This window comes from Ictidomys tridecemlineatus, chromosome 12 (genome assembly GCF_052094955.1).
Source record: "Ictidomys tridecemlineatus isolate mIctTri1 chromosome 12, mIctTri1.hap1, whole genome shotgun sequence".
NCBI classification, from domain to species: Eukaryota; Metazoa; Chordata; class Mammalia; order Rodentia; family Sciuridae; genus Ictidomys; species Ictidomys tridecemlineatus.
This window is the reverse complement of record NC_135488.1, coordinates 56,034,531-56,050,169: the sequence shown is the minus strand read 5'-3', so window position 1 is coordinate 56,050,169 and position 15,639 is coordinate 56,034,531. Positions and strand designations below refer to the sequence as shown.

Genomic DNA, 15,639 nt, shown 5'->3' with positions numbered 1-15,639 from the left:
TGCCTCCAAGTGTACTTAATTTCTTTAAATATCACTTCATTAATCTGTAATTGGAGAAAGTGATGATATTATTAAGATTTAGCAACTGATATAATGCATGTAACACATTAAAGAAGGAATAAGCATTCAGAAAATAGTCTCTTTTCTAAATTTATACAAGGAATAATAGGTATGGTATATAAATGCTCTTTAGCATTCTTGCTATATACAAAATACTTGAGTAAAATGTTAAAATTTTAGTTAAAGATGAATATAGTGATTGACATAAATATTGAGTGTTCCTTTGATCTACAGAGTAGCTATGTGAGGAATTTCATGCACAGATTAAAATGGAATATCCACAAGGCTAGAGAAGTGGTCAAAGACACATAAGACCATCTCAGTGTCAATCCCCAATTTCTCTTCTACTATCCAGGAAATTTTCTGCTTTATGATGGGACTCTCAAAAAATAATCATGGCCAGAATACTATTGTTTAGGGAAGTGAGAGCTCTTAGTGAAGCTGAAGATATTTTTTTTAAAAAAAATGGGACATATGTTTATAAATGTTTGTCATTTTCATCAACTCTTCAGCCTTTTGGCATCGTTTGGTGAAATAACCATCAAGAATACAAAAATGTTTACCTCTTACTTTGAAAACTACATTGTACAATTAGTCACACATAAATATATCCTGGGCAGACTGACCATGCTTTTTTGTAGTGAAGTTTAAATCACTTAGTGACCAGAGTTTAGGGCAAGTAATATTCTCTCTTTTAAGCACCACATTTTTTGAAAATCTGAAAGAAAAGGAAGAGACGGGTAAGGGGAGAAGGGATGGGTGGAAGGAGAGAGGCAGAATAATTTCAAATGTAATTTGCAGTCTAATATTGAGCCCAAATGAGAAATACTTTAAGTGTTACCTTCTGTCACCCAAACAATTAAAACTTGCATAAATATTTCTCTTTAATATGTTAGAGAAGTAGCATCTTAATTCTGTCTAGAATGCAATTTACTTCTGGAAAGTCTATAGCAGCATATTAAAATGAAGGGTGAAATCTGTGGGTATCCACACCTTTGCTGATCTCTTTCACCCATCATTGACTCTGAGGGTCAAAATTGTGAGTTATTTCTTCAAATTGCACATGACTTTTCTATATCTTTGTGTTCTACATTATACTTGCTCTACTTTATTTATTTTCACTCTTGGCATTATTCCTTCCCTAGACATTCATTATGTCACTAAGATAAATGAATACAATTGACACATGAAGTTAGGGCTTGCAGCTGCCTCCTTCCCATTTATCAACTGTATTTTCTGCTTGTGTACATGGTTAAAGAACTAAATTTGCCATGATTCCCAAGATCTCTAGCAACCATATGATACTCACAGTATGTACTTCCCAGAAAATATATTAATTAATCTTTATATGTTAAGTAACATGTAGAATTATCAAGTTATAAGGAAACGCATACTCATGACAACAGGGGAAATAGGAAAAATATACCTGAAAAAAAGCACTCTGCAACTTACCCCTTCAAATCAGTTTTTGAGATCTCTTTGCAGCTCTCTAGCTCCCAGTATCTGTTTTTTGAATTAGTCAAGTGCCAAGTTGCTGAGTGACCATCAGAATCATAAACAAGTTAGTTGTTTAATTTTTTTTAAATGGAATTTATCACATTTGCTGTATATAGTGTTGCCATATAAAATACAGAGTGCCCCCAAATTTTTGAATTTTAGATAGTATAATATCTAAATATAATATCTAGAATAATAGAGTAAGACACTCTCAAATATCGTATGGGGCATTAAAATGAAAATATCAGCTATTTATCTAAGTTTGAATTTAATTGAATGTTCAGTATTTTTAGTTTGAAAACCTTTACTACAGGTTAGCTTAAATTAGTGTATTTCCTGTTTGAAAAAAAAATGAAATTACTGCTCTTTCGCTTTGCAGCTTTGCTTCTGCACCATTTTCCCTTTCTCTAAAATGGAATAAATGAAAGAGAGAGAGAAAAAGGGGAGATGAATGGAGTAGGGAAGGGAGGGAAAGACAGAGGTAAAGGTAGAGGTATCAAGATATCAAAAACATGGGAAATATTCCCTTTAAGCACTGCTATTTTTCTTCCCTCTGGTCACATGTAATCTTCTGACCTCTGCCAGTTCATAACAATTGCTTAAATTTCAAAGTCTCATTCATTTACCACATTGTATTCTTTGATTTGGTTGCTCACCTGCAACCTTAGTTCTCTGATGACTTCAAGAAAATTCATTATTTTTTTTCAGGGTGGTTTAGAGTTAATATCATTGTAACCCTCCTCATATTATTACTTCAAATTGGGGGGGTGAGTTATTTTTAACTTATACAGGGAATTATGCAAGTGCATAATTGAGAGAATATGACATCAAACTTTTGAATATTGCCCACCTGATAGGCAATATACACCTAACAGTATTTTTTTAAATCATATTTACATTAAATATATAAATGAACACAGAGATAAATTATATATTTTGATTTTTAATCTTCTATTCTGACAGGAAGCTTTCTTACTTTTGGAAAAATATGCTCCCTTTTATATTCATGATACACACACATGATGACTTTTTTCTATGAAGATTTAAATTATTTTTTCTATTGCTACCTATGTACTGTTACATCAAGAGTAATACTCTTTGTTTTTTGATGACAGGTACACCCTCATTTTTTTCCTTAATAGGCATATCACTAGAATTAACTAGCAACCTCTTATTCCTTTACTCTACCCTCATGCCTTGCAAGTCATTTAAATTAATATATTTTTAAATATTTATTTTTTAGGTGTAGTTGGACACAATAAATTTGTTTTATTTATTTATATGTGGTTCTGAAGATTGAACCCAGATCTTCGCACGTACCATGCCAATGCTCCACCACTGAGCCACAACCCCAGCCCTAAATTAATCTTTTTAAAATTAATACTTCTTTAAGGTTCTTACAGTACTTTTCCCACTATTCACAGGAAATTCTGACACTCCACTGCACCTTTAATTCTACATTAAAAGACAATGTATCCATTATGAACTGCACAGTAAGTAATCTTTGTCTTGGTTCTATAGAAAAAATATATTAATATTCACCACATTTATTTTACTCTTTCCATTTAGTTTGAAACTTTTCATCTAGAAAGTTTTGCTTTTATGTTATCTGAGTTATTTTATGTTAGTAACACCATTTCCCAACCTTTGTGTTTAGAATCAAGTTTTGCTAAAGAAAAAAATTTTAAATCAAATTATATTCCCTTGAATTTATATGTATGAATTTATGTATTTCTGTTGTAACTTGAATAATATTTTTTCCAAAATATCCAATGAACCTTTCAATTTATTTTTTCTTATGAATAATACTTTATTTCTTTGAATGTTCAAAATATATTTCTCTTTCCTTTCAATGATGAGTGTAATTAACAAAATGTATTTTAATACTGGTAATTTTGTGTTCATTCTCTAAGTATGCAGTAAACCCTCTCAACATATAGTCTCAAATCATTAAAACTATTTGGAAAATATTAAGAGAACAATAATAAATACATTGAAGATCACACTTAAATTAAATTTAATTTTTCAATATTAATATTTACAGTTTTATTGCTTGATTTTAAAAATTTATTGAATCAGAGTATATTTTTTAGATTTTCTTCTGTTCTTTTGGCTCATTTTTAATTAAATACATTTTTTTATAAATACAAATCTGTGCTATATAAATAGTGTTGCTAGTATTTCTACCATTGATAATATGTCCATATTGTCTTGATTTTCTCTATAATAATATGTAGTTATCTTGCATGATATTTGACTTCACTTCTTTTTAGTTGCATACCCTCCTACCCTCTGGGTGAATTCAAAAATTCATGATTTTACTCTTCTTCCCAGACAGGCACCCCATGCCTTCTAAGCATGCTTTTGGTAAGTACCTATTAAAGGTTTGTGGTATTATTATTCTCATAGTTTTCATAAGATTGTTTTTTTTCTTTCCCCATCTTATATATTGTTTGCTTATAACAAGCTGGATGAGCAATCTTTGTATGTGTTTTATGTTTAGTAGAAATACCTTTATTTATATTCTGAAATGAATGTCAATCAAGCTAACAAATCCAACACCTCACATCAGTTATCTCATTCATTTATTTGTTAATTGATTTATTTATTGTGGTGAAGACAGTCAAGTTCTGAACTTGTAGTGAATTTCAAGTATATAATATATATTTTTAACCAAAGTCAACATACTGTAAGTAGATCTCCAGGACTTACTCTTCTCATCTCATTGAAACCTTGTGCCCTTTGACAACATCTTCCTATGGCACTTCTTGCCTCCAGGATGCAGGGATTTCCAGTGTATTCTCTGCTTCAATATATGCTACTACTTTATATTTCATATATAAGTGAGATCGTGCAATGTTTTTCTTTCATTTTCTGGCTTGTTTATCTTAGAATAAAGTCCTCTAGGTTTGTCTGTATTGTTACAAATAACAGGAGTTCTTTCTTTATTAAGGCAGAATAATAATCCATGTGTTTTATCTTTTATACCAGAATTAAAGCAATTTATCTATCACCATTACAGTATTAGAGTACTTTGAAATTGAAAATATTCTCCCTCTACAATGAGTTTCACACTTTCATATTCATATTGTTAGTGTCCTTTCACTTAAAGTTCTACTTTCTTTTTTTGTGGTGAAACTCTTTTCAGATGCTTGGAGGCACACTTCCACAGATTTTGTTTGTCTTGGAACAACTTTATCTCCCCTTTATTTTTGAAAGACAATTTGATGGATATTGCTTTCTTATTTGAAAGTTCATTGTTTTTCTTCCAACATTTTGATTTCCTCCTCTCTTCTGGACTACATTTCTGGTAGAAATTTGATTATAGCCTTTTCAGGGTTCCAAACTAAGTAATTGTTTTTCTCTTGCTCTTATACAAATTTTCTCTTAGACATTTGGAAATTGCTTGTAATATGCATTGGTGATGATCTTTTTATATTTTAACTATCTTGAGTTCTTTGAGCTTTTCTTTTTAAATTTCTGACTTTTTCTGCCATTATTTCTTTAAATAAGCTCTTTTCATTTCTCTTTTTCTAGTCTTTCTGGGGCTGTCATAATGTGTAATTTGGTATACATTTTAGTGTCTCATAATTGTTATAAACTTCACTTTCTTTTGAGTTTTTTAAATTCTTTTTTTTCTTTTGTTTGTTTGACTCGGAAGAAAGAAGCATGAGGATCTCTAAGCTCACATGGCTAACTGATAATTTCTGCCTGTTTAAGTATGCTTTTTAAGTTTTCTATGGAGTATTTGTTTTGTCATAGTGTTCTTTAGCACCAAAACTTATTTTTTTCTATTTGTTTCTTTAATGATTTCTATCACTTTATTGTAATTCTTCTTTTGTTTGTGTATTGTTTTTCTGATGTCACTTGTCTCTTTTCTCTTGTAGCTCACTGAAGTACTTCATGGTGATTATTTTGCAGGTTTTAGGTAGTTTGCCTATCACCATTTTTAAGGGTCTGTTTCTTGTGCTTTCATTTGATTCTTCACTAGCATCATATTTGCTTGATTATTTATGATCTTTGTGATGTTACAGTAACGTATACACATTTGAACAAATAGATACATGCCGCAGTCTGGCTGGGCACAAATCATGAGCCACTGAAGAGGAACAAACTTTATTTTTGAACTGCAAGAAAACACTTCACACATGCTCCCGGGGAATTCTCCCAAACTCCACGCAGCTGGTCCAGGAACCCGAAGCCGGATATATCTCTCCGGGAAATCCCACCTCCTGTACTTCCCCAACCAATGGGAACTCTCGGGGAATCCCCGGGAATCCCCAGGAGAACTCCAAAGTAGCTGGAGAACTCAAAAGTAGCTGCCGAGGCGGATAGTAATACCTCGCCTGTCAACCAATATTGTTGGCAAAATGCCAGGGGCCATACAGACTCGGCTGTGGCTCTTTGGGAGAAAAAAGCCATTAGGTCAGAGATTCTGGGTAAGTCTGCTGGTGGGGTCTGTAGGCCAGCTTGCTGCTCCTCTTTGGGCTGGCTGGCCTGGTATGTAGAGCTGCAATGGGCAGCCTATCATCAGGGTCCACTGGAACATAAGTGTGATTGAGTCTTCAAGTGTGACGCATATGGCCTGTATCTATGGGTGTCATTCAGAAGCATGGATCCAGAGGGACTCATTGGTGCTTGCATGGGGCTAGTGCCTAGTGATTTAGGGGCAGACATGGAACCTGCAGTTGTGAAGCTAGCCTGACACCTATATGTATAAGGTTGGGCCTGATACTGGGTCAATGTTGAAGTTAGGTTCACTTCACTCTCCTTCCCACCATGTGAAGGGTATCTCTCTCCATGCCATGCTGCTTTGACTTGGGGGAGAGGTGATGTAGATAATGTGAGACTGTCTTTCCTACCCTCCAACTCTTCTGATTTCGTGGTTTTACATCTAATCCTCATTCCCTAGATCTTGTCACTTTCTTGAATGGAGAGTTATTCAAATTGTTTCTATGAGAAAAATGATCACGAGAATGTCCTGCTTTACCTTCTTGCTGATGCTAATTTTGTTGTATATATTTCCAGGAGCAGTGACTGAACTGTCCTGTGACAGAGGCAGTGCCTTTCTTGGGAACTCTCTGTGTGAAGGCGTCAATTTAAGATTGTCCAGTTGCTAAGCCTAGGGCTTTGCTAAATTGCTGAGGCTGGCGTTGAATTCATGATACTCCTACCTCAGCCTCTCAAGCCACTGGGATTATAGGTATGCACCACCACACCTGGTTTATTAGGTTTTTTTTTTCTATTCTGATAGAACTTTTCTGGGTCTGTGTGTCTCCTTCTATTGATTATTATATCTCTTCAACAATACACTGTTTTTCTTGCTTTTTGTGAATCTCCTTAATTTGCTATTTAATTCTAGAAATTGCATAAAAGAATGGCAGAGTCTAGTAAATAATAATTATGTTCATTTGGTTAGGTGAGTTTTTCTTCTGCAGAAATATAAATTTTGGTCTTGAATCTTGTTAATCTTTAGTTGATCTATATTTTGATTGTGCTACACAAAAATTCTCATTATTTGTGGTATTTTATGTTAAAGTTTTCAGAAATATTGAATTCATGAATACTAAACCACAGCTTCTAGGGAAAATAAAAGATTCATGTTCCGAGAGCTTTGGGTCACAGAATTACATAACCAATCAATACTTAAACTTGTTTTATGTATTTTCCTTTTGAGATAAAACTTATTTCATATATATTACTGTTTCATTAACATTGAACTCATGGAAAATAGCTCTATTACTCATACCTGAACAAAGCTAATCTAACAGTCATTTTCTGCAGAAGGCACATAAAAGCTTCGTTCTACTTTAGAAAAATAAACAATGCATCAGCACTACACTTGGAAGATATTTTAAACAGAAAAAAAAATCATAAAAAGATTAAATTTTTTAAAAAATGGTAGCATTAAATATTCCTTGTAGAGAACACTTGTTACAGTATGAGATCTAAAACAAGAAAGTAGAATGCTGCCCTGTTCAACCTCATTGTGGAATGTGTTTATCAAGAAACCTCAAATTTTTTGCAGTTCTGTTTATTATCCATAAATGGCTGTGTAAATGCTGCAACTATTAACTTTTGGACTCATAAATTCATTTTAGGAAGTAACTGGATTAGCTAATGAATAATCCACAAATATTGTGGATTAACTCTCTAAACATATTTGTGTGGGAACCTTCAATATAACATTGTGACCAACTGCAAAGAGTTGGAATCTCAAATACCTGTGGTTTTATTGCTTCCTTGTACTTAGTATAAGCCCTGGAAGGCTCCATAGTCTTTCCTAGTATTCCTGTTTCATTATCAGAGTCAGTAGACCATGAATACTTATTACCAAACAAGAAATCTCTCTTCCCAATAATAGTAAGTGCAGAGGTGTATATTGATTCACTCTCTCTCTGTTTCTTTTTTTCTTGTTTTGTTTTTTGAGTCTAATAATAGATGTGCACCTTGTATCTTTGGTTCAGGGATAACAGTTGCTCTACCCTCTTCTTTCCCAATGGCAGGCATGTGAGTAGTATGAAGGTGAGCAAAAGAATGCTGAAAACCCATGGAAATTTCTTGCAGGTGGATGTTTTTGGAATCCCTAGAAACTCTAAATGCCCATTCTAGACTTTTCTCAGACTTTGAAAAAAATTTGAAAACTTCTGTAATTTTCTTAATACTCACTTTCATGGCTTCAACTTTTTTTTTTTCTCCCATGGTCCACCAAAGCTGAAAGAAATAATGAAACCTACCTCTCTTTGTAGTTACTTATTATCTCTTATTTACAAGCTTGCATTAATAACTCAGCTTTCTGGTAGATGTAATCTGTTATACCTTTTAAAATTATTCACATTTTTCCTAACTATTAAAGTTAATTTAACAATTCTTTTTTTACCTTATATCTGAAGTCTAAGAACTTTTAAATACATGCATACAAAATTTAATATTCTATGTTAAAAATAATGTGGGTACTATTATTATTCTATGTTTTCAAGAACTTTTACAATCAGCCCTATTTTATAACTATATTGCATATACCAATTGATTATATCCAAAAACCCTCACCATGACATTATTTTTAAAAAAGAAATTTGCCATTTTATTGATTTTTCAAATAACTTTTCTGTAGTTTTATTATTTTTAATTTTTCTTTATTTCAGAGATTAAATTGTGCTTTCTTTTTACACATTTTTTCATTTTAATTCTGTCATAATTTTTAAAGTATTATTGTCTTAACTCTTATTTTTACTCCCCAAGTTTCCTTCTGTACTAAATTTCATTATTTGCCTTATTGACCCAACCTAGGTTAAAAGTAGTTCATTGGATAGGTCTATGTGAACAAGTTGGCATGTATGAGCCAATGTTGCAGTTATAAGTTTACTGAAATTCATTATGGAGTAAGTCTTTAGTTTCCGATGATATAAGAAACACATAAGTTAGTTAGACTAAAAAAGGGGAGTAACATGACCAAGAAAATTTTACAACTAAGTTTATTCATCATTTGTTACTTCTCAAACTGTCTGATTTATGTTTTCTTTCAGTTTTCTCAGAATTCAACTAGGGAGAAAAGAATATTCTTTGGCCAAAAGAATATGGAGGAAGTGGGGGTTTACCCATGCCAAGGCTAGGACATGGGAGGCTTACATTTTGCTAAATAATCATTCTCTTCACAGCTGCTGATCTTTCAGCTTGAGCCCAATCATGAATACATGTAGAGAATGGATTCTCTAGCTAATGCCAGGAAAACCCAAGCACAAAATGGAGCTTCTCAGCTAGACTCATCTTAGACCAACTTATCTATTAAGCCACGAGAACAAATTATTATTGTTTCTAGCCATGCTGTAGAATAAACAAATTGTGGTAGTATTTACTTGATATAAGAAATATGATTTAATAGTCCCCTTAAACTCTGATATTCAAAGCATGAGCCAGGAATCATGGTATAAAAACAAAGAGTGTTAATAGTCTTTAAATGCTGAAATTGAGTGTTATTGGCTTTAGCAGAACATTTAAAATTTTTCTTATTATTTTTTTCATATGTAGAAAATGCACAAACCACAAGTATATAGTTTAGAGAATTATCCTCATATAAACAATTCCTCCATCATGAAGTTCAAAATGACTAGCCTTTTACAACTTGACTCTTTCCCAGAAACTGCATGAAGGGAAGGCACGGAAATATCTTAGCTTTGGATTCAAATGCCTATAAGACACACTAAAAGGTGAAGAAGTCTCTATGAATCACATTTTTAAAAATGCATCCATCTCAATATTTTTAATTCCTTGTTGTAAAATAGGAAAAGAGAATACCAACTAAAGATTATTTGCTAGGTTAACTGTTATGTTCCAAGAGGCTCCAGATATTTTTTCTATATATAAAAAGCAAAGTTTATGATAATTCCTATATTTTAATGGTATTCATGCAAATCAAGTACAGAATCCATTTAGATTAACAGCATGCAATGGGTAAAACACAACCTCAAATTTTGTTTCAAAGAGAATCAAGCTGCATATGCTGATAATTAAATTTCAAATTATGTGACTTTTTTTCAAAATCAGGAAAAAATTAATCATATGAATGTCAGCACAGTTCTTGTTTTCAGTTAAATATTTATTCAAATTAAATCATGTTTCTTTATTTCTTTATAAATAGTAGTTAATTAATGTGTTCTTACTGGAATTCAGAGTAAAATAAATTTGGGAAATGACAATAAATGTGTAGATAAGAATCTTGAAAAAAAATCGATAAAATTCTTTGTGACAATAATGTTACCACATTAAATATATAGCATCTGGTTAAACAATACACATCCTCCTCCATACTTCTAAGTTTTGCTCTAGGATCTTTTTTATAGACTATATTATTTCATGGTAAAATTGTAAATAAACATTTAAAATGAATTTTCTGCATATTCAATGTACCTTCAAGAAGGATTCTATTTTGAAGATTTCTCCAAATAACAGCTTACTTAAATATCTCAGAAACAGTTGCTCCCCTACCCGCCAGGGCACATGTAAGTTTTCACCATGGGTAATTCTAAAATAGAATCTTTTTCCCCCAAAGGGAGACTCCCACAGGGAATGTTAACCTTTTAAAGATGTAATCAAGATAAAACTTTATGTAAGAGATTCACTAAGCTTTGACATCTATTTTAAATCATTCCTTTTCTTCATCCTACTTTCTCGATTTTTTTTTTCCTCTTGGAGCTAGTTTATCTTATTGGTCATTGGATTTTTTTTCACATTTCAAAATATTAAATTTTATACTCTTAATTCAACAGTCAAGCAACATTCTAGCTGACAGCCTAATAAAGCCTGTCACTGTGCATAAGATAGCAATACTGTCAAGGCATCACTCATTACAATCTCCATGTCCTAAGAGGAAAAAAGAGAAAAATAGTCTCAATTTTCACCTTATGAGACCTGTGCTTTCTCTTCCCTGCTGGTTTTGTAATCCTGTTATTGACTATTAGTACTTTGATGTGTAAAGAAGGATCAAATTCATGTTCATCTCCAGCAAACGTCTAGCAGGATTAAGTATTTGTTATCTAGGATCACAATTTATAATTACTTGCATTAATGTTTTATTTTTACATTTATCTCTACTTAAGCTAATTTTTATGCATTTCTTTCATATGTATTAAAGTACCATATAACTGTTTTCTAATGTAACCATTGCCTGGATAGCACTTAAAGAACAACCACAATAAAATAATTTATAACTCTATCATTATAACAAGATTATATTAAGTACCTTAGTTAAATTGTATGTGTATTTAAATCTATTTTGATATATGTATAATTGTATATTACACATGTTGCATACATATCTGTATTCTATGAATTCACTTTAAATATCTATATAAGTCTGTGCATTGCATATATGCAACACATATTTGTGCAGAAAACATGGTTTTGTAAATAACGAAATATTCCATTAAGTAAAAAAATTATCTACTTTGTATCTTAAAATCAATATTTAAAATTAATAAATTTTTCATAGCAATATTATATATTACTTAATTTTATGGAAGGAAATTTAAAGAATCCAGAATATGATGGGAGTGAAGGAATCAACATTGAATTCTGCTACATCTGAGGCCAGCAGATTTAGATTAAAATTTTACCAGTAAAAAAAAATCTTTCATTTGTTTCTACCTATCAAATAAAATATTTGTAATCATTTATTTTATTCCTTGACTTAATACTCCAAACTTTGAAGAGCCTCAAACTGGAGTTTTTGAATGGAAAGGTAAGAGAAAGACAAGCCTTTCTTGCTATCCACTCTATTGTAATTTTCATGGCTGAGGCAGGCCCAAGCTGCGGAGAATAGCAAAAGAAAATTCATTACTTGCACATGACATTTATTAGGATGCCTTACTATAAATGATCAAAGCACTTTTTTATTACCTGAACCTGACTGAGAAACCGCAGGACCTGCTCAAGTGTTTACGTAGCGTGGAGAAGATATGAACTCACAGAGCAAACCTGAAGGGACAGTCATTAAAAAGAATGAAGGTAACTTTATCTAGTCATTTGCATCCAGGCTTTCCAAAGATTTTCAGAGAAATGTTGTTAACAATAGTGAAAGTTATCTAAATATCTTGATTCTTCTCGAATATAAAACTGGTTAGAGTACTGAACATTTCAAAAAAGGAACATTACAAATATATCAGAAACAATGGTACGTTTTACTTGGGATGATATATATGACTGAAAAGATAAGTTAAATACAGTATCTGCAGAATAACTTAAGAGCATAATTATATGTTCCTCATTCCTTGAATTGTTTTGTTTTCCAAAATAGGTATTTCTGAATCTGCCCATACAGATGACTTTATTTATGTATTTCTTTATGTTTGGCATATCTGGCTGGTGTGCCAAAACAATTCATATGGCCAGTCTTGATCCTCCCTCCCTATAACGAAATGCTATATTCTTACTAAAAAGAGAGAAATGGATGGCATTAAAGAATATAATGCTATGTGAAGTTAGCCAATCCCCAAAAATGAAATGCCAAATGTTTTCTTCCATATAAGGAGGCTGATTCATAGTGGGATTGGGAGGGGGAGCATGGGAGGATTAGATGAACTCTAGATAGGGTAAAGGGGAGGGAGGGGTAGGAAGCAGGCATGAGGGTAGAAAAGATGGTGGAATGAGATGGACATTGTTAACCCAAGTACTTGTATGAAGACATGAATGGTGAGAATATACTTTGTATACAACCAGAGATATGAAAAAAAATGTGCTCTGTATGTGTAATATGAATTGTAATGCATTCTGATGTCATATATAACAAATTAGAATAAAGATAAAAGATAAGTTAATAATTGGGTATAATTGGTCATGATTTTGCCATTTCAAAGGACTAAGAATATTTTTTTTATTTTATTGAACGCCATTAAATGATGTCTAACATTTTGAAAATTTATTTTTTTAAATACAAAAGACATGGTTTTTAAGTTGAAATTTTTTTCTAGCATTATAGAATTGAAGGAACTTTTTGCCAGTTAAATACAGTTTTAATTTTATAGCTTAATCATGAGGAGTCATACACTAAAATCAACATGTAAGAATATAGCATTTAGTAAGAATATAGCATTTCTTTATGGTGGGGAGGGGCATCAAGATTGGCCATATGAATTGTTTTGGCACACCAGCCAGATGTGCCAAACACATACCTAGTGTTTCAGTCCAAGTTTTTTTCACATACACAGCTGAAATCAATTACAAGGTATGGCCTAACAGATGCCAGGGGAACTTTTTTAAAAGTAGTTTTTACAGTTATTAAACAACTTCTTACACACCAAAGTCACCATACACACAGGGCAAAGTCAGAACTTTTATTTTTGTGTTTATTCTACATTCAATTTTTAAAGCACTAGTATAATTGAATATTAAAACAAAACACACAATAGCAAGTAGTGAACATATTATGATTATAGTCCTTCACTCATTCACTACTGCATATAAAATGCCTGCAGTGACTGTTATTTACTGGACCCACTAAGGGGTTTGACACTGAACACCATCTTTGGGATGATATTCATCATCCTCATATGTTTCTCCATTATAATGGCACCATCTTTTCTGGATCAAAGTCCACCAGTTTTACCCATTTCATCAGTCTCTTCTATTTCCCTCCTCTCAGGTAGGAGTCTTTCCAGTGAAGAGAGTTTGTCAGGAAAAAGAAAGCCATTTTCAGGAAAGTTTATCTTAAACTCCATGATTAGGTGATCCTTTTTATATGATCTATGATAAATTGGCTTAACTTCATTTAGCACACACTGTATATCTCATGCTTGACAATCTGAACTGCATGAGAGGTGATGAGTATGGTTTGAATAATGAGAGTGGATATTGGCTTCTGGAAACAACATAATGCTTCCACCAGCTGTATGTTCATATACATGAAAAGGTTTTTTCTTTGTTGAGTAGTCCTTCTAATCTAACACAATGAAAATATCCCCTGGTTCCAGTTCTGGCTCTAGGTCTCCTTTACCATGTCTATATTTCATGCCTTTGTCAATATGAACTTCTAGAATCTTTTTCTCTTGAACTCTCTTCCTGATTGCAGCTTCTACATCTATCTGTAGGACTGATCTGTCCCCCATGGCCTTGGCAATCCATGTACAGACAGTGAATTTGCTGAACCATTCCAGGTCTAATCTGATGAATTGTTATTTGCATTCCAGTACCTCAGCAGTTGGGATACCCCTCTATTGTTCCATTGGTACCACCTCGGCCTTCACATTTGTCACAAATCACATTTTTTTTCCAGAGCCAGTTTTCTTGTTGCATCATTATATAAATCTAACACCACTGAGCTGATGAACAATGTTTTTATTTCTCCTTTCTCTCTGCATCCTTCCTTCTCCTCCAAAAAACATATCAAAGATGGCCATGGGGGAGCCAAAACCACCACCTGCCCCTCCATCCTTAATTGCCTGTTCCCCCTCCTTTGTCATATAATTCCCTTTTCTTGGCATCAGAGAGAACTTCATAATCTTGAGAAATCTGTTTGGACTTTTTTCCTTCACTTGGATTCTTAGCAGGGTGGTACTTCAAGTCCAGTTTCCTGTAAGCCTTTTTCAATTCTTCCTGAGTGGCATTGGTTTTGACCCCCAAAACATTAGACTAAGTCATTTCTTTCATCATTTTCTACAGCTGGTGAGCAGGCTGGGGCAGATGTGGGGGAGTAGAAAGGGGCACATTACTGAGTGCAGCTTGGGCAACCACCTCTCCTCCCTAGAATTGGAAGAATTTAACAGTGAAAATTTATATAGTCAACATCGAGATTTTATTACCCAAAATTAACTTTAAAACCTATCTATGGTTTGCAAGTATTTATATGTACATCAACCACTCTCTTGTGTTCATCCTGAGTGAGGAGCCCCAGAACGGGCAGTTTCTTCCTGATTTCATGTGCCAGGCCACTTGGATGGATGGTAACGTACAGATTGACAAAACAGTGAATTTTCCTACCCCATTTGCTGGAATCTCTTTGGTTTTACATTGGCCGGCCTGGTGTTATAGCTTTCAGTTCATCGCTAGGGTTCTCACAAAGGCATTCCCATGTGTATATTGTCAACTTAATATCTTTTTGGAAAAATAAGGTTCTGGAGCTTCCCAGCCCTCCATCTTGTTGGAATTCTCCTTAGTAACTTTTATATATATATATATATATATATATATATATATATATATTACAACCTTATAACTGAGTATATTGGTATTAATGCTCTTATGTGCTACCTGGGTCCTCTTTTCAGGACATAAGGCACTCATTCTTCCATTTGCTGGCAGTAGTGGTTTCTGATACCTCAGGGTAAAATCTCTTTTTGAGAATCTTCTTTGTCTTAGGACACCGCCTTGCACAAGTTGCACACTTTTACTAATGGAACCCCTACCTCCAGTGACAATTCCAGACGGCAGTTCTAAGATGGACCTGATGCCTCCATCAGAAAGAATTCTGAAGGGTTATCCCTGTTTCAAAGATCCCCATGGAATCAGATGAAGGGAATCAGTTCTTCAATTTCTCAGTCCTGAGTCCCTTGCTCTCTCACAGATTTGTTTCCAATAACACTCCTCAGTAAA

The 15,639-nt window shown here is 33.2% G+C and overlaps 1 pseudogene; it reads right to left on the bottom strand.

Annotated features, from left to right (window-relative positions):
• Positions 1 to 13,548: 13,548 nt before the first annotated feature.
• Positions 13,549 to 14,700, bottom strand: LOC101955984 (dnaJ homolog subfamily A member 1 pseudogene; annotated as a pseudogene).
• Positions 14,701 to 15,639: the final 939 nt, after the last annotated feature.